This window comes from Talpa occidentalis, unplaced genomic scaffold, assembly GCF_014898055.3.
Source record: "Talpa occidentalis isolate TD23 unplaced genomic scaffold, MPIMG_talOcc4v2.1 talOcc4.9, whole genome shotgun sequence".
NCBI classification, from domain to species: Eukaryota; Metazoa; Chordata; class Mammalia; order Eulipotyphla; family Talpidae; genus Talpa; species Talpa occidentalis.
Window position 1 is genome coordinate 52,099,991 of NW_023605305.1, and position 18,573 is coordinate 52,118,563.

At 33.5% G+C, this 18,573-nt stretch overlaps 1 long non-coding RNA gene across 1 annotated transcript; it reads right to left on the bottom strand.

Moving 5' to 3' along the window:
- Positions 1 to 575: 575 nt before the first annotated feature.
- Positions 576 to 18,351, bottom strand: LOC129145110 (uncharacterized). The gene is made up of 3 exons (XR_008550191.1): positions 18,319 to 18,351; positions 18,162 to 18,229; positions 576 to 819 (listed from the first exon to the last, which is right to left on the bottom strand). It is a non-coding gene; the product is annotated as an uncharacterized LOC129145110 (long non-coding RNA).
- Positions 18,352 to 18,573: the final 222 nt, after the last annotated feature.

Below are 18,573 nucleotides of genomic sequence, written 5' to 3' on the forward strand. Positions count from 1 at the left end.
TAAACATTTCAAAAAGAGAAAATAAATTTTTGTGACATCGGTGAAATGATCATATACCTGATTTGTATACTGTATGTGTTTCTTGCATTATCCAGCTGAATCAGTTATAGCATTAGGTGAAGAATACAGCTCAGGAAACACTCCTGAGTTTAAATTTCAGCTTTGTTCCTCATTAAATGTAATGACCTTGGGCAAGTAATTTAGTTTCTCCAAATCTTTGTTTATTCATCTATAAATTTTAATATAAAAAGTCCCTATAAATGTAAGTTATTATAATATTTAGCACTAGGCTTAAAAATTGTATTTTTATTTTTGAATGCTTTTAATTTTTTAAGTGACTAGCCATGTTATTTGTGTCAGTTTTTCCAATGTTTTCTTAAATTAGTTCAAAACAAGAAACAAACCCCACAGAAGAAAACTCATTAAATGCATGGGATTATTAATAAAATAGTGCACCTCAAAAGGAGCTTTAGATAGCATCCCGTAACCTTCCTGTAGTCCACCTTAGAGTATCACTTTTTTAATTTTCCCATAGCCACCAAGGAAATCATAAAATCTCATGCTGCCTTGGGATTTATTACCAATGACATTCCCCAGCAATGGTAATGCATTGTGTTCTTTAGTTCTTTAGGTGTAGATCAGTATCTCTTTTTTGTTGACCAGGAAACCAGAAAACATATAACAATTTAAAAGATGTACAGTGTGATATAGTTTAATTAGAGAAGATTACCAAGATCTACCAATGGATATTCACAAATAACCTACTAACCCTTTCAGAAGGAGGACTGATTTTGTATTCTTGTCATTGATTTTGTAAGCCTGACAAAAGAAAATGAAGATTATGTTAGTCACAGAAGTGATACTTAAGTATATGTTTGTTTTTTCTTTCCTTTTTCTGAATAAGCATTTTATTTTTTTTTAAATTCTAATACTCTATAAAATGAGTATCTTAAACAGTTTTATCTTAGCACAATAATTTTACCTCACAGAATATAGAAGCAACAGAGGAAAGATCATTAATTAAATTATGACTATCAGAATAGATTTGGAAAAAAATCTAAAAAATAAAATGAAACTTCTGGTGGAAGTGACCTTGTAACATTTTTTTTTAAATATAGGTAAGCCATAGAAATAGTATACTCAGGATTGTTTTGTCAGATTAATTATCATTCTTAACTCAATGAAGTTAGAATGGAACAGAAAGGTAAATGGAATGATAGCAATAGGATGTTGGCATGAGTCAAGTATGACAATTAAGACATTTTCTTAACAATTTTTACTTGAGGTGACTAAATGGAAACCCTTGTCCTTCCTTAATACCAAGCATTTTTGTCTCTCCCAAATGTAATAAACTATTATGTTTCTCAAGCTAGAAGCTAAGGTCATCATTCTTGATTTCCTCCTTTTTCTTCATTCCTCATATTTAAGTCCCCGGAAAATTCTACCTTAGAAATATTTATTGTTTATCTGTTCCCTTCTACACCCATCACCCTAGCTAAAGTTTCCATTATGTTTCACCTAGACAACTCCTTCACAATTTCTCAGAAGCATATAAATTACCTGGGTTTTTGGTTAAAATGCTCTGCTTTTCAGAGATTTACTTCTTATAAATCCCCAGGTGATATTAATTCTACTAGACCATGGATCACTCATTAAATAGCAAAGTCTAAATTACCCATTGGGTCATGTAACTTGTGTTGCACATTTAGTTTTAACTTCCTGCAACTTATTTTCCACTGGGTAGAGTGATGCTTAGAAAATATAAATTAGATCATATTACTTTCTCAGGAAAAATAAGTTGTAATGGGATTTTAAATGACAAATTTAGTCAACTCACAACTGAATCTCCAAATCTAAGAACAATAGGTGGCAAATATCCCAACAATCTATAGAGGTTGTCTAGCAATGTCCCTGTGAGATAGTAAGAGTTACTCAATTGATCTTTAGAATATTTCCATTTGTCACATAACTACAGCCTATGGTTAAGAAAGCTAGAGGTTAACAGAAATTCATATGAATGTAGAATAAATCCTGATCTTTTTCTCCTTTTTTTCATGACAAAGGGTGGGTTATGCCCTATTTTCTGGTAATATGAGGGGGACCCAAATCACTCACAGAAATTTAAAGTGATTCTGAGAAACAAAAACAGCCTTTATTTTATTATATCCATTATGCAACTGAGAATAAAAAAAAAATAAAATTCCTGGGAAAAAGTGGCATATAACTTTTGGAGTCTGTAATATTCATCATAGAGTATGATGCCTATTTCTTATCTAAGTCAGTCAGAAGTCAGGATGTTTCATCACCATATAGCAATAAAATAATAATCTGGTTTCTGATGAGGCTGGAAAGGCAACTCTATTAGGGTCATTTTATAAAGACCTCATCTTTCCTATCAACTTTCCTAAACACCTTAATTTGTAGCCTAGTACCTAGAGGAGCCTGAGGAGGCATATAGAAAAAAAAAAAAAAACAAGGAGATGAAAACCATTGTCCCTATTTTCTTTTGATATATAACAATTTACTAAAAATGTAACAGCTTAAGGTAACACCTATTTATTAGCTTACAGTATTGTGGGTCAAAAGTCTGACAATAAATGGCTTTGTTCTTTGGTTAGGGTATCAAACGTCTGAAATAAGGGAGTTAGTGAGACAGAATTATTGGCCCAGTTAATTCTTGTTTCAAGAATTCATTTTCTTTCTGTTGTAGGACTGCCACTCCTGTTTCCTTGCTAGTTGATGATTGGTGTTGCTCTTAATCCTAGAGGTAAATCTCAAGTTCTTTTATTCACCCTTTTCTGTCTTCCATCCATCAATGGCACACTGGATGCCCCTTATGCTTCAAATCTCTAATTTTCTGTTCTGCAACCAGACACAGAAAATTTTAAAAGTCTCCTGTAATTAAGTCAGACCCACATGGATAATCTCCCTATCATAAAATTTACTGAGTTTAGACTTGAATTATATTTGTAAATTGTCTCATAACAGCATCTAGATTAATGTTTGGTGAACAACCAGGGACTGGAATATTGAAGTCCCATCTTAGTATTTTGCTTATCATACTCTGCTTTTCACTGCAGCATCTCAAATAGCTGCAAACAGCCTAATTTCTCCTGGGAATGAGATGAAAAGAGCAATCAATTGGGTGTAAGAATGGAGTTTTTTATTATTGCAAGTTTTTAATATCTGAAAATAAGGTTTTGTTTCAACTCTAGAGAACCAAGCTATTATCAGAAGGCAAAGAAGGAGTTCCCACAGAGCATGGAATAGTGGTTATACATTCATTGGCTTTCTAGTATATCTTGGACAATATAACACCTGACACCTCCAAGTTATTCCATTTTCCTTCTCATTCACTACATTTTTAAAACTTCAGTTTTCCACATAGTTTTCAAAATAACCAATCTCTTTCTCCTATCACAGATTTCTGTGACTCGAAAGTTTGACTAAATCTTAATCCCTAAGTATTCACATAGCTACTTTTCATATATATTTTATCTCAGTCTGTTTTATTTTTACCAAATTTCCTAATTGTCATCTTTATTTTACTCTTCTATTTCATTACCTTCATTCTCTTCATAATAAATATTTTGATTTGCAATGATTTATTTAACTACTTTTTTATTTATTTATTATCTGACATCATTAGGTCTCAAACTCCATAAATACAGAAATCTTATCAATCTTGATCTTTCTTATGTTCAATGTATGTATGGAACTTAATAGATAATAAGTGCCAATAACTGAGTGTTGACTAATTAGCATGATAATATTATGTGAATAATATTTCTAATGATAATAATAATAATTATAATATTATTAGAAAATATAGACACCAATCAAATCAGTGTGGAGGGAATGAGATATCTAAAGAGTCTATAAAATAGGCACTATTGAAGTATTGGTCATGTATGGTCAACTGCTTATTTTGTTTGGATAAAAAATCTCTTTTATAAACTGAAATGTGGACTATTTTGAAATTGAATTTGAATGGACTCTCTAGGTAGCCGTAAGCCCTATCATTATTTATACACTGTTTCTCAGAACATTTATATGTCCGTTCTTACAACTCTAAACATGAATGTAAAAGACAACTTTTACAGTGAGAAGAAAGGAGGCCTAGTTAAGAATTCAGAGGAATGCCTATATTTTAAGAGCAGGCAGAGAAGTTAAGGTTTTTAAAAGTATGCATGTTTGGCCTTGCTCATGACCTCCTGAATTTTTGAATCTGTTTAAAAAATCACAGAACTAAACTTATGACACTAAAGATGAAATTCCTTTTTTCTATAATGACTTGAATACATATTGTATTTCTCCTTCAGTGCTACTAAATTTTTAGTTAGCATAGATACGACATTTAAAATATAATAGGGCCTCCTGTGGTGGCACAGCATTTGAGCACTGGGCTGAGAAGCTGCCTGCAGCCTCTGCAGTGCTGGTTTGATCCCTGGCCACCCCACCGGCGAGGGTCCCACATGGTGCGACAGACCTCTCCTGTTGTGCCTGCTGCTCCCCTCAGCAGTGTAATTCGTCAGTCGGCCTGTTCTGTTCCCCGCTCTGGCTCTGGTGAATTCTCTCACCCTCCTGCGCTTCTGACTATACCCAGTGCCTGTATAAATAAATAAATAAATCTTTAAAAAAATATATAATAGACACTCAGGAAGTGTCTCCTCAATAAAATACTAAAATAAGTGTTTGTACTTGTGAAGGCAAATTTCTAAAATTTTCTTTTTAATTTTTTTTTTTTTTTCTGTAGAAGAACTGGGGTATAGGTCAGAGATTTGGGAAAGGATTTACCAGAGACAGAGTGGGGAGCAGACAGGTGGATTTATTGAAATACACTGCTAATGGGAGCAGCAGGTGAGACAGGAGAGATCTGCTGTGCCTTATGTAGGTTAGCTCCCTGGTTGGGGATCTACTCAGGCCTCCTTAGCACAGATCGTGCTAAGACTTAACCCCTACGCCATTAGGGAGGCCCTAAACTTCTAAAAAAATTAATGCCTACATAGCTGTATTATAAGACTGATCAAACTTAGATTTAGAGATATGAATGCAAGATCTTATTTCTACGCTCATTTTGAATGTACACTGCTGACTTGATTACTATTCAAAGATACTTATACTTACAGATTTATGAAGACACATGTCTTTATGCCATGCACAGATTTCTCTCATCAGTACTTTTTATAAGCCTACCAGCTGAATGTTTCTCATAAAAATGCTGTCCTAGAAAATGTCATATAGTAACTATAGGATATTTTCTTCTATCACATCAATCAGGTAATGGTAGAGGGTTAAAAAAACCATTGTTTGTTTGTTTGTTTGTTTTTCTTTTCTTATTTGGGATTAGCCAGTTGAAATAAATCTTCTGAAGACTGGCAAGGTCTTTGTCTTGGTGATTAAGATTTAACAATTTAGGGAAAAAACAGACACTCACAAGATGAAACCAACTTGATACTACTGGGCTCATGGTCCTTCTTTTATGTTCCCCTGCAGTGTCAGCATGTTTTTAAAACATGGAGGATAAACTCAATCTCTTCTTGGTACCATTGATTTGGAGGGAAATTGAGTGTAGCACCCAGATATACTCAGTATTCAATTCTCAAATATTGAAAAGTCATGTACAAGATTTAATTTGACCTAATATCAATCATGTCATCATTATCATCGAATTTCCAGACCTTTCCTTCTCTTTAGAGTTATGAAAAGGAATAGGACTTAATGATTTCTTACAGCTGTCACAAAGTCTTCCATTTTGTCCTTCAAGTTCTACTTAAACTTCCCTTCTCCATCAACATCATTCAGTGTTTTGGCTATTCTGTTTTCAATAAATGGTGGCCCTTAGACTTCCATAAACTATCTTTCACTTGCCTTTAGTCCTTCTACTTTTCCAACCAGCCAAATGCAATACAGAGATGCAGTAATTTTCACTAACATTTTACAAGTACCTATGAACACATATTTATTTAATTTAAAAAAATTGTAATAGCGTGGTGATGTCTGTGTATTTCTACATCGCCTCTATCTATATAATAGATTGCAACATAATAAGCAAGACTGTATTATCTTCCTCTTTCAGAAGAATGAACATTTGTCTTTCCTCTATTCCTTACTGACAACTGCCCAAAAATAAACAAATACACAAACAATATGGTGGGGGAAAAAACATTTCCAACATTCTCCTACTTTACATTGGTTATTTTTGAGAGAATCTTTAATATAATTTCTTACTGTCAATGTCATTTTTGATAGGGTTGACAGAAATAGTGATGTGTAAGCTAATGACTCACTTTATGAAGAGCAAATGCTTTATCTCAGAGCTCAAAACTGAATTTAGTTAAGCCAATGAAAGTTGTGCCATAAATCTGAGGAGTCCAACAAGTACGATGTCAAATTTTATACATGTACATGTGCCTTTCATTTGCTTAGTTCACTACTATGTAATAGAAGACAGCTCAAGGACTTGACCGGAACTAACTATAAATTTTCCATGAAGGGTCAATTTTATATTTGCACCAGGTTGGGGAGCAGCACAGAGGGTAAGTCATAAAACTTTATAGGTAGATACATAATTATAGCTTAGATTCAGTGTAAAAATTTTTTTTCTTGAAATATGTTGGCTCTTATAGCCAATAAAATACCTACTTGTTACACATACACAAAATAAATATAGAGAGCAGTAACCCTAATTTCAGAGTGACAACAGAAATAGAGGGCATTTGCATTGTGTTTTGTTTTCCAAAACTTCATTTATTTTGATATTTACATTTGCTGGTTTAGAGTGGAATAGTTCTTTCTAAATTAGGGACTGACAGCTTAATTGTATGTGATTGATATGCTTTCTTTGCAAGAGTCACAGCTAGAATATAAACACCTATCTTTATTCTTATTTGTATTTATCATACTCAATATTACACAAATATAGAATGGAGATATTTTTGTTTTGTTGAAATGGGAATACTCAATGGAAAGCTTCTAGCACAGACAAACTTCTATTTAGTAAGTATTAAATGACCTTGTTCTGCATTGTGAGGATAGTCTCTATATGGTATATAGTCTCTATATGGCATATAGTTCACCTAAAATTGCTATGCAGATATAGATATGATGAATAATCCTTTAATGAGAAATCCTTTACAACATATCCATAGCCATGTCTCTATTTGATACTCAATGTAAGCAAAAGGGGGAAACTGTCTTTTTCTAAATCTTAGTTAAATCTTATTTCTGTGAAGATAATACTTTATTTTTAAAGCACGGTACTTTTAATATCTGTACAATGTTAAATAGTCTTCATAACATGCTACCATTTCTAGGCTATTATAACTTTCCCCATCAGAGACTCAGCCTAGTGGAAATATCATTGACTTTGGAATCAGACTGACCTGGTTTGAATCTTGACTTTGTGACTTACAAGATAAGTAAACTTGCTGTGTTATTTAATCTGTGAGTTTCAAATTCTTTCTTGTATAATGATCAGAACTATTTCATTAATACAAACCCTGTAACATTAACCTACTTCTTAAATAAAGTAATGGTGACTATAAAATGTCTAAAAGTATGCCCTATGCATTGGAAATAATAAAGCCATTGCCATGTCCATATATACTGAACACTGCTGGATTATTTTCTTTAGTAGTATCTCTATGTTTTTTTCTCTTAAATTAAAACTATTTCCAAAAAAAAAAAAGAAAGAAAAATAAAGCAAGGGGAAAATAGTTAATTAATTTATTTTTTTTTAAGATTTATTTATTTATAAAAGCACTGGATACAGTCAGAAGCACGGGAGGGTGAGAGAATTCACCAGAGCCAGAGAGGAAAGCAGAACAGGCAGACTGATGAAATACACTGCTGAGGGGAGCAGCGGGCGCCACAGGAGAGGTCTGCGCGCCATGTGGGACCCTCCCCCCAGGTCCGGGATCGAACCTGTGCTGCAGAGCTTCGCAGCCCAGTGCTCAACCGATGCACCACCGGGGAGGCCCGAAAATAGTTAATTTTAGATCCCTATGTGACTGCATAACAAACTACATGGAAAAGACTGGGGAAGAGATGACAAAAAGGGATTTCTGAAATTCAACTTCAGGATGCGGACCTAGGTGAAGAGTTATATTAGTCAGCATTCCTAGTTACAAGTAAGAAAAGCCCAATTCAATCTGTTTTAAGTTAAAAAGAATGTATTGACACCTTTACTTACATATGAAAAGGATAGTTTTTGATAAGTGAATATTCATACAATGTCTTCAGTATTTGCCTGTGTATCCCTAAAACCCACTCTTTCTATGATGTAGTCCCACTTAATGTATTTTTGCATCTTTGTCTTTGTTTTTAATATCAAATAAACAAAAAAGAATTGTTAAAACTGATGTTAAGGACCAAATCCCCTATGTTTTCTTTTAAGTTTTATGGTTTCAGGTCTTATGTCAAAGGTTTCAACACATTTTGAGTTTATTCTGTGTATGTGTAATATAGGACTCTAGTTTCATTCTTCGGTATGTGGTACCCCAGTTTTCCCAACACCATTTATTAAAGAGATTATTCTTTCTCCATTGTATATTACTAGTTCCTTTGTCATAAATTTTTTGAAAGATTTATTTATTTATGCACACAGGAATTGGGGTATAGGCTAGAGATGTGGAGGTGAGAGGATTCACCAGAAACAGAGTGGGGAACAGAACAGATAGGCTGACTGAAATACACTGCTGAGGGGAGCAGCGGGCGAGTCAGGAGAGGTCTGCTGTGCCATGTGGGTTGCTCCCTGGCTGAGGATTGAACTTGTGCCGCAGTGGCTGTGGATAGCTTCTTAGGTTACATCTTAACCACTTGAGCCACCAGGGAGGTCCACCTTTGTCATAAATTAATAGACCATATATGCAAGCGTTTATTGCTGACTCTGTTCTACTCCATTGATTTTTGCAAAATTTTACATACCAATACAGTACTACTACAGCTTTTCAATATAGTTTGTAGTCAGGAAATGTGACACCTCAATCTTGGTTCCAAGACTTCCTTGGATATTCAAATTTTTCTGATTTTACACAATTGTAAGATTGTTTGTTCTGTGGAAAATGTCATTGTAATTTTGATAGGAATTACATATATCTATAAGTGGCTTTGGGGAATATGGTCATTTTGACAGTATTAATTCTACAATTCACAAGAACAAAATGTTTTGGATCTTTCCATTTATTTGAGTATTTTTAATTTTTTTCATCAAATTATTTTACCTCCTTAATTTATTTTTATTTATGTAGTTGTAAATGGGCTGTTTCTTTAATTTCTCTGATAGTTTATTTGGGTATAGAACACCATGGATTTGTATGTGTTCATTTTATATCCTTCAAATTTGTTCAGTTTGTTGATAAGTTCTAAAAGTCCTTTTGTGGAATCTTTAGGATTATATATAAATATATAATACCATGTCACTTGTGCATAGTGACAATTTTACTTATTCCTTCTAACTTGGATGCCTTTTCTTTCTTTCTTTTTTTTTAAAGATTTATTTATTTATGCATATAAGAACTGGGATGTAAGCCAGAGGTGCGGGTGGTTAAAGGATGCACCAGAGAGATGGGAGCAGAATCGGCAGATCTACTGAAATACACTGCTGAGGGAAGCAGTGGGCAAGGCAGGAGAGTTCTGCTGTACCATGTGGGTTGCTCACTGGCCAGCGGTGATCACACTCATGCTACAGTGGCTGGAGATAGCTTGAATGCACTGTGCCACCAGGGAGGCACTTCCTTTTATTTATTTCTCATGCCTAATTACTCTAGCTGTGATGTCCACCATTTTGTTGAATAAAAGTGACAAAAGTAGGACCCTTGTCTTATTCCTCATCTGCTCACAAATGAATATGATATTAACCATGGCCTATTTATGACCTTTATATGCACTTTGTTGAGAGTCTTTATTATAAATGGGTATCGAATTTTGTCAAATGAAATGACTTTTAATACTTTATTTTGCTAATTTGGTTATCACACTAAATGAGTTACATAGGTTGAACTATCCTTGCATTTCTGTAATAAATACCACTTGATTGTGTGTGGGATCACATGGTGTGTGTTACTTTTAGTGCTTAATTTGGTTTGCCAATACTTTATTGAGGATTTTTTTTTCATCTATGTTTATCAGAGATATTGATAGGTACTTTTGTTTCCTGTTGTGTCCTTACCAGTTTCAGGACAAGGGTAATACCAACTTTATAAAATGGATTTGTAAGTGTCCACTCATCACTTACTTTTTGGAATGAATTGAGCATTGCTATTAATTTTTAAAGGTTTGGTAGAATTTACCAATGAGGTCATCTGCTTCTGAGTTTTTGTTTCTTGGGAGGATTTTAATTGCTGATTAATTTGTCATACTAGTCATTGGCTTATTCAACCATTTCTATGAATGTGTCCATTTCTTTCCAGTTGTCCAAAAATTTTAGCATATAATTTTTCCAGTTTTCTCTTATGATCTGATGTACTACTATGGTATAGTAGTTAGTTTATAACAGTATATAAGTTTCACCTGTGCATCATTCTCTATCAATATCTATAATAGTGCATTGTGTTCACCACCATAATTCAAACTCCAACCTTCACCATACAATTGACACATTTTGAGTTCTGTGTGGGTGTATATGTATTAAGTCTAACCAAAATTTTGCAATATTGATTCTCAAAAAATATATAGCTCTTAGTTTCTTTTATTCCCACTACTATCCTTTCAGGTGCCATTCCATTTCTCTCCACTCTGAACATGTTTAAAATATTTCCTTTTTCTTAGTGTAGAATTTATTACTATGAAGTTCCCTTTTAGAACTTTTTTTTTTCTGTATAACTTAAGTTTTGGTATGCTGTATTTCCATTTTATTTATTGTAAGTTTTTTTTTTTTTTATTTCTTTTGATTCCTTCTTTGACCTATTGTTCAGTAGCATGTTTTTTAATCTCAACTTATTTGTTAATTTCCCAGTTTTTATATTATAATTAATTTCTGGTTTCATTCCAATGTTATCAGAAAAACATTTGAGACTAAATATTCTTAAATTTATTAAGACTTGTTCTGTGTCATAACATATGCTTTATTCTGTAATATGTTCCATGTGTTTGAGAAGAATGTTTATCCTACTGCTGTTAGGTGAACTGTGTTTATAAATATGTCTCAGATCCATCTAGTCTAATATGTCTTTTAAGCCCAATGTGTCCTTTTGGATTTTCCTCGTGGCTGCTCTATGCATTGTAGAGAATGGGGTATTGAATTCCTTACACTGTTATTTATTATATCTATTTTTCCTTTGGATATGTTAATATTTGCCTTTAAACTATCATCATTCTATTTTATTCTTTTTTCTCTTTTGTTTCTCTGATTGGATGAATTCCATTTTCCTGGCTTTAAGCTCACTGATTCATTCTTCCACTTCATATAGTCAGTTGACCCCTTTCTATTGAACATTTCACTTCAATTACTACATATTTCAGTTCAGTGATTTCTGTTTACTTTCTGGCTCTGGGGTGAGATTCTCACTTTTTTCATGCATTGTTCTTGTGACCTCAGTGATCAACTTTATGTAGTCTTTATAACATTATTTTGAACACTTAATCAGGTAAATCACTTATTGTTGTTTCACTAAGGTCTGAGTTATTTTCCAGTTTATATTGTTACCTATTTCTCTTTCAAGGAAAAAAAAGATCAGAATTCATTTACATCCTCCTTTAGAATATTAATTCTCTTTTCTCTCCACTTTCTTCTTCCAATTATTTTTAAACATAATTTTTAGATGACTCTTAAATCTCTTCCATGTGTAAAAGTCAATTTTAAAATTGCATTTTCTTGAGTGTAGTTTCAATATAAACTTTACTTCCCTTTTCAGACACTTCCAGGTTTACATAAGCCCAAATTTACTTCTTGCTATTCTCACTCTTTTTAATAATTTCATTAAATATCTTTAGGATAAATGTACTATGCTCTAAAAGTGATTCTTGTTTGTCTGTTTATTCAACCTAACAGCATTTCTATTAACAAAGGTAAATTCTCTTATTCCATATTTTGGTCATATGAATTGCATTAGCAAAATTATTATTTCATTTTAGGATGGAAAGTGGGCAATGTAATGTAGCTAGAAATGAATATACTTACTAAAATAGTACTGACCTATTTCTAAGATACATCATCTCTTTCATCTTTGGTTTACTGCTGGCAGTATTACTAATTTATCACTAATTATTACTTAACACTATCTTGAATTTTGCATTAGCATTATAATCATTATTAATGCTATAAATAATACAAAATATATTGAGTTCTTAATTTTTGTCAGCTGTGTGCTAAACATAAGTTCCCATCAAAATCCATTTGCCATTTTATAGTTGGAAAAACTTATGCAAATAAATTAAGCATTTTATACGAAAAAATAGAGCTAACATTGAAAGCTTAGCTATGCTTTAGCTATCACATTGTTCTGAATAATAACATACAATGAATAGCAAGATACATTATATAAATACTCTTTACAATCTTTTACTGAATATATTTTGTACCTTTATTTCCTTAGCAATAAGAAAAAATATAAATCTAATATTTTTTCTAAAGTATTTTTAATATTTCTGAATGATAATCTATAGATGTGTGAAATTAATTGCATTAATAAATTTAAACCATGGCTCCCTGGTGGTGCAAAGGATTAAGTCTCAGCACTATGAAGCTATCTGCAGCCACTAGAGCATGAGTTAAATCCCTGACGAGGGAGGTGACCCACATGGTGCAGTAGACCTCTCCTGTCTCACCTGCTGATCCCCTCAGCAGTGTATTTCAGTCAATCTGCCTGTCTGCTCCCCAATTTGTCTCTGGTGAATCCTCTCACCCCTTGCACCTCTGGCATGTACCCCAGTTCTTGTATGCATAAATAAATATTTTAAAAATAAATACATCTAAACCATCCCCCAAAAAATAGTTTTGCTGAAATAATAGCAATACTATCATAAACATAATTTGTTGCTTTATAGGAGAAATATTTACTATTTGGTAACTGTATCTAGAGCTCATGGCTCATAGAATCACTATGTAAGAAAATACAAGTTTATCAATTGAAAAAAAAATCTAGCATTTGCTGTGACTTTATTTTTTGGAAAAAAAAACATTTTAGTATTCACTTCAACAATAATATTTGCTTCCATAAACAAGCACTCTAATGGGAATGGATGAATCAGAAGTGAACATATCAAGTCAAACCAGGGTCAGCAAAACTTGCAAGTCATTATCATAAATGTCTGTCAGCAAGCATACATAAAAGTGTAGATGTCATTGCTTGATTCTTAATAGAGAGGCATCTACACTACAGGCTCCCTTTCACTACATCTCAACCTCTGACTTCACATTGCTAGGGCAGCTATGTGCTGACCACAGCAAAGACAAAGGCAAGATGAAACCATTATGGAATTGTGCTGTGTGTAAATATCATTAGAGTATTGTTGTTTACTGACCCCCCCCCCACTTCTGCCTCTAAAGCTGGAATAATTACACACATTATATCTCATTGGACATACTCCTTGCTCTCCTTTCCCTTGTCTATCCAAAATTATCTTTACTTCTATAAATTGACTCTGTTTACATACAGAAAATGTTCCAGCTGCTGTTTAAAGCAACATACTCTACTTTTACAAAATGAGGCAAATGATTCTGATACCATTAGCATGCATGCATACACACACACACACGAATTACTAGGGCTAGGAACTGATTTCAGTATCTAGAACAGGTACTTTGCTATGATCTTTAATCTGTGCCTATGAATGGATAGTCATCTGAAAATTTAAGTAAAATATTTTACATACACATATGTATTAGACAAGATAGATACCGGTTTTCCATACAAACAGTTATCTCTTTTTGATGAGAACATTCTCCTTCCCACAGAATGAGTCGTACATGCTTTGTTTGTAAGTTACCCCAGCCTCATGGATACAGTTGGTAAGACTAAATTCCTGATCTACAGTGGGAGTATTTAGACTCTTTTTTAGTAATTTGGAATTAGGATTCAGAGACAGTAAGTAGTGGCCAGAGATTTATATGTTCCAAAATGAAACATAAACACCTATTTTATACAGTCATATTTCACACAAAGAACACAGAAACAGAAAGCTATTTCACAATATCACAGAAGCAGAGATAAAATAGTGGATTCCTGAGTACTTTCCCTATGTTAACTGAGTCCTCTGCTTGAAGTCTTGTTTCACTCCTAAGCTTGAATTCTGTGAAATATCTTAATATATAACAAATCATCATATCTTTAAGTGGTATCAAATAGTTTTACACACAATCAGCTATCAATTATGCATCAATTTAAAAGTGTGGGTGTGAGAGGCTATTGTTTTGAGTATATAAGTCATTTTTTTTAAACCCTACAAGGAAAAATTCCCTTGCTTTCGAGGACTGGATTACTCCTAGTCAACTATGTAATACTCGGTAGAAAGCATAATATGTAGACTTGTAGAATAAAATTAATCTCTTGTGCTCCTCTATAGAGGAAAAGAAACATATACTTCTAAAATAAGTTGTTAAAGTAAATACATTTACTTGGGTAAAAAACATTGGGATTGTAGACCACATCTGCATTTCACCATATGCATTCTGCTACTTTCTAAGCATCAATCAGTTCCACTTGATTTCTCATTCCTGAGACAGATGTTTCAGAATTAGAGCAAAATTCAGTGAATTCCAGGCATGGAAGTGTGTGAAAATAAAAAGGGAATGCAATTTTGAGCTAGATGGTCCTGGTTTCAAATTCCAAATCTCCATAACTGTAGGCATGATTTGGGGAAGGTTAATTTGTTATTGTGAGTTATATCTACCTCCTTTAGAAACAGGCCAAATGGATCAGTATGAGAAGCAAATTAAATGAGATAATGCTTGTATTGCAGCTTAAATGGTGCCTAATACAGAATAAGTGCACACAACATGTTAATTTCTTTCTTTGTACCAACATTTGACAATTTATAGATTAAACTCAGGATTTGATGCCAATACACAATCAGTTAATAATGTTGGACAGTGGTGACAGAGGTTCCACATGTTAATGTCCCCTAATCTACTGTACCCCTAGGCCCTGAGGTCTTTTACCAATGGAAAAGAGCAATTTTACTCATTCTAGAATGAATTTTCATCATGTATCTTTCTAGAACATTACCTATAACAATAAAAAATGGCAGTTATTTTTAATTAACTTGGTAGTAATCAGCTTTATATGACTTATCACATTTAATATTCACAGCAACACTCTGAGTTAGCTATTGTTATCCTTCTTTTAATACTATGAAATCTGAGGCTAAAAAGGTTAAAGCAAATTATTTGCCAAACTCCACAGCTAAAAAATGTGTAAGTGGGGATTCAAAACCACCTCTGGTTCCAAAATAAATACCATAACTGGTCTCCTTTATACGCAGTTCAACAAAGTAAAGGATATTTTAAAATTTATAAGAAACCGGGCCTCCCAAATGGTGCAGCCGGTTGAGTGCAGCACTGTGACACACACTGCTCCCCTCAGCAATGTATTTCAGTCTGCCTGTTCTGCTCCCCGCTCTGTCTCTGATGAATTCTCTCACCCTCCTGCAGTGCCGCTGGCCTATACCCCAGTTCTTGTATAAATAAATAAATCTTTAAAAAAAAAAAAGAATTTAAAAGAAACCCAGGAGAAAAATAGTTAAAAGCAGGTGATTCTATACAATGATACTGGCTGGGGTAGGGGGTGGTGTTTATCTATTTACTCACTCTTCTTTCTCAACAATTACTTCATAATTCCACTTTATGACATTTTCCAATTTTACAAAGTCCCAGCAGTCATTTAATTTTGATTTTGTTTTTTTTTTCTTATTTTTTTTTAAAGCTTGCATCTCTGTGGCCAAGCTATTCTTTTTGCCCTTCCTTCCTCCCTTCCTCCCTCCCTCTCTTCTTTCTTCCTACCTTTTATTTTTGTAATTTTCACCAATTTGAGCAAAGAAAATAGTTAAAATTTACAATTTTAATTTTTGTGTCATAAAAATATAGAGAAAAAGAGAACATTATAGAGAACATTATATATAAAAACAGTCAAATAATAGAATATTGATAGTTTACTGAATTACATAATTCAGTAAATATTCATTAATTATCTACTTTTCCCAGGCATTGCTAGAAAATGGAAAAGTATAAATAAACAAGTTGAAGTCACTGGCCTAAGATGAAAATATTAATAAATAAATGTATAATAATCATGTTAGGGAATGATCAGCTTATTATATAAATAATAAATCATGCTGCTTCACAATGTGGCTGGGCCCAAGGGATGAGCAGTCAAACTCCGAGCCTGTTTATTTAGGCCCCCTCTTATTTAGGTCTCTTAATCAATGTGGTCTTCTCTATAATTATTACCACCATGCCCTTGAGGGCACCTGATGTCTTTCTCTGTCATCTAAAATTACTTTGGGAACTCAACTGAAAGTGAATTCAAATTTCATCCCACAAAGTAGCTGGGTTATTCACATCAAGAGATGCAAGTCTGAGTACCATTTTTATATTCTAGATCACTGATGAATGTGAAGGAGTTTCCTGAAGATTTACATGGCAGTTGGGAAGAAGTATTTCTCAGATAACATAGACTACATTAAATATAAGGAGACTTTCATTTCTAACCACACACAAAATGAAGATCTATAGGGGCTGGTCTTATGTGCAATGAAAAGGAAAATCAAAAGCTACATGAGCGGGATCTGTGACTTGGAACAAAAAAAAATCTAAATCAAAGCAAAGTTATATAGAAAAATATGACTATTTCTAGTTAAACAATGATCTCCTATATTTACTACTAATTTTCACATAATTTCTTTGTATACCTATCATTGTTTCTAATAGAGATGAAACATGAACTTAATGCTGCATAAGTAATTGTGTGGCCCACCTACAGAGGTCTTTCTTCCTCAGATTACTTAAAGCAATTCATCAGTTAAGTATTTTAGAAAGACATTTTACCCAAAAACACTTTCTCATAGAGACTGCATGAAAAACCAATTTAAAATAGGAGGCATTTGGGGCCTCCCTCGTGGCTCAAGGGGTTAAGCACAGCACTGTCAAGTTACTGCAGACTCTGCAGCATGAGTTCGAGCCCTGGCTGGGGAGCTACCCACATGGCACAGCAGACCTCTCATGTCTCGCCTGTTGCTCCCCTCAGCAGTGTACTTCAGCCAATCTGCCTGTTCTGCTCCCCACTCTGTCTCTGGTGAATCCTCTCACTTCCCACACCTCAGGGCTGTGCCCCAGTTCTTAAAGGCATAACTAAATAAATCTTAAAATAAAATATCAGGCATTCATTGCTTTTCCATTATCCTGTTGTATTATTTTTATCATTTGAAAATATATTCCAAGTCTGGTTATCTGCTTAATGTTTATCTTCCCCACTAAAATATAAGCTCAATAGTTAAAATGACTTGAATTTCATTCCCCATATATATGACAGCACCTAGGAAATTGGCTAGTACCATCAGTAACTCAATGCTTTTTGTTAAATATTTAAAATACAGCCTGTCCTTGCATGTATCATTTCATTCAATGTAGTTTCATTAAAATGTTCATTAGAAAATAACAATACCCAGTCAATTTTGAACAAAATTATGTTATTTGAAGTCCTATTTTCATTATAGTCCTTAAGCTTAGGTTGCAGCTTCCAAAACTTCCCTACAATGTTAAGTGAGGACTTACTGTATAGCAACAACAACAACAACAAAACCTGAGGATATTGAAGCCATTCTAAGGAACAAATGAGGTGCAAATGATTAAAGATTTAATGTGACAACACACGAAGACCAAGTCATAACAAATACAGTGCCCTACTACATCGTCTTTATATAGTAACTCCTATTATCTCCTTAGTGGAAACAGGAAAACAACAGAAATTGAATTGGTCTCCATCTATTTTCTTTTTGGTAATGTATTATTGAAATGTCTCTTTTCCTGTTTAATAATCCAAATTTGCATTATTTGTCTTGCTATTTTAAGTCTTACATTTTATAATTTGTCAATTTAGGACTTCTGGATATCCTGACTCTTTGTTTATTGCACACATCTATCATACACAAACTGTGGAAGACAGAGTAGGGTTAAGAATATGGTTTTTGATTCAGATTGTTCCATACTATTGATAATTACTTACCTTTCTGTGCCTCATTTTCTTCTTCATTAAAATGAGAATGATGAGAGTTCCCTCCTCATAGTGTTGTTCTGCAGATAAAAACAATTAGTGGAAAATGGTTATAATAGCTATGGACACTTACTCAAATTCTAGTATTTTGAGACAATTCTCTAGAGACCTCTCATGTTTCTGCATGTCTTGTCAATAGAGACTGACAATTTTCTTCTAGGATTTGTCTTTTCAAGGATGTTTGCACAGTGAACAACCTTGAATATAGACATAATGTCTCCCTCTTGATAAAAGGAAAGATTTATTTACTGCCCATAAAATAAAGGTAATGTCTTTCTCTGGGGAAAAGTTTTAGCTAGTTTGCTAGAAGCTTATTATAAATATTAGGTTCCTTTTAGCTTGAGATTCCCCAGCTGGACGCAAA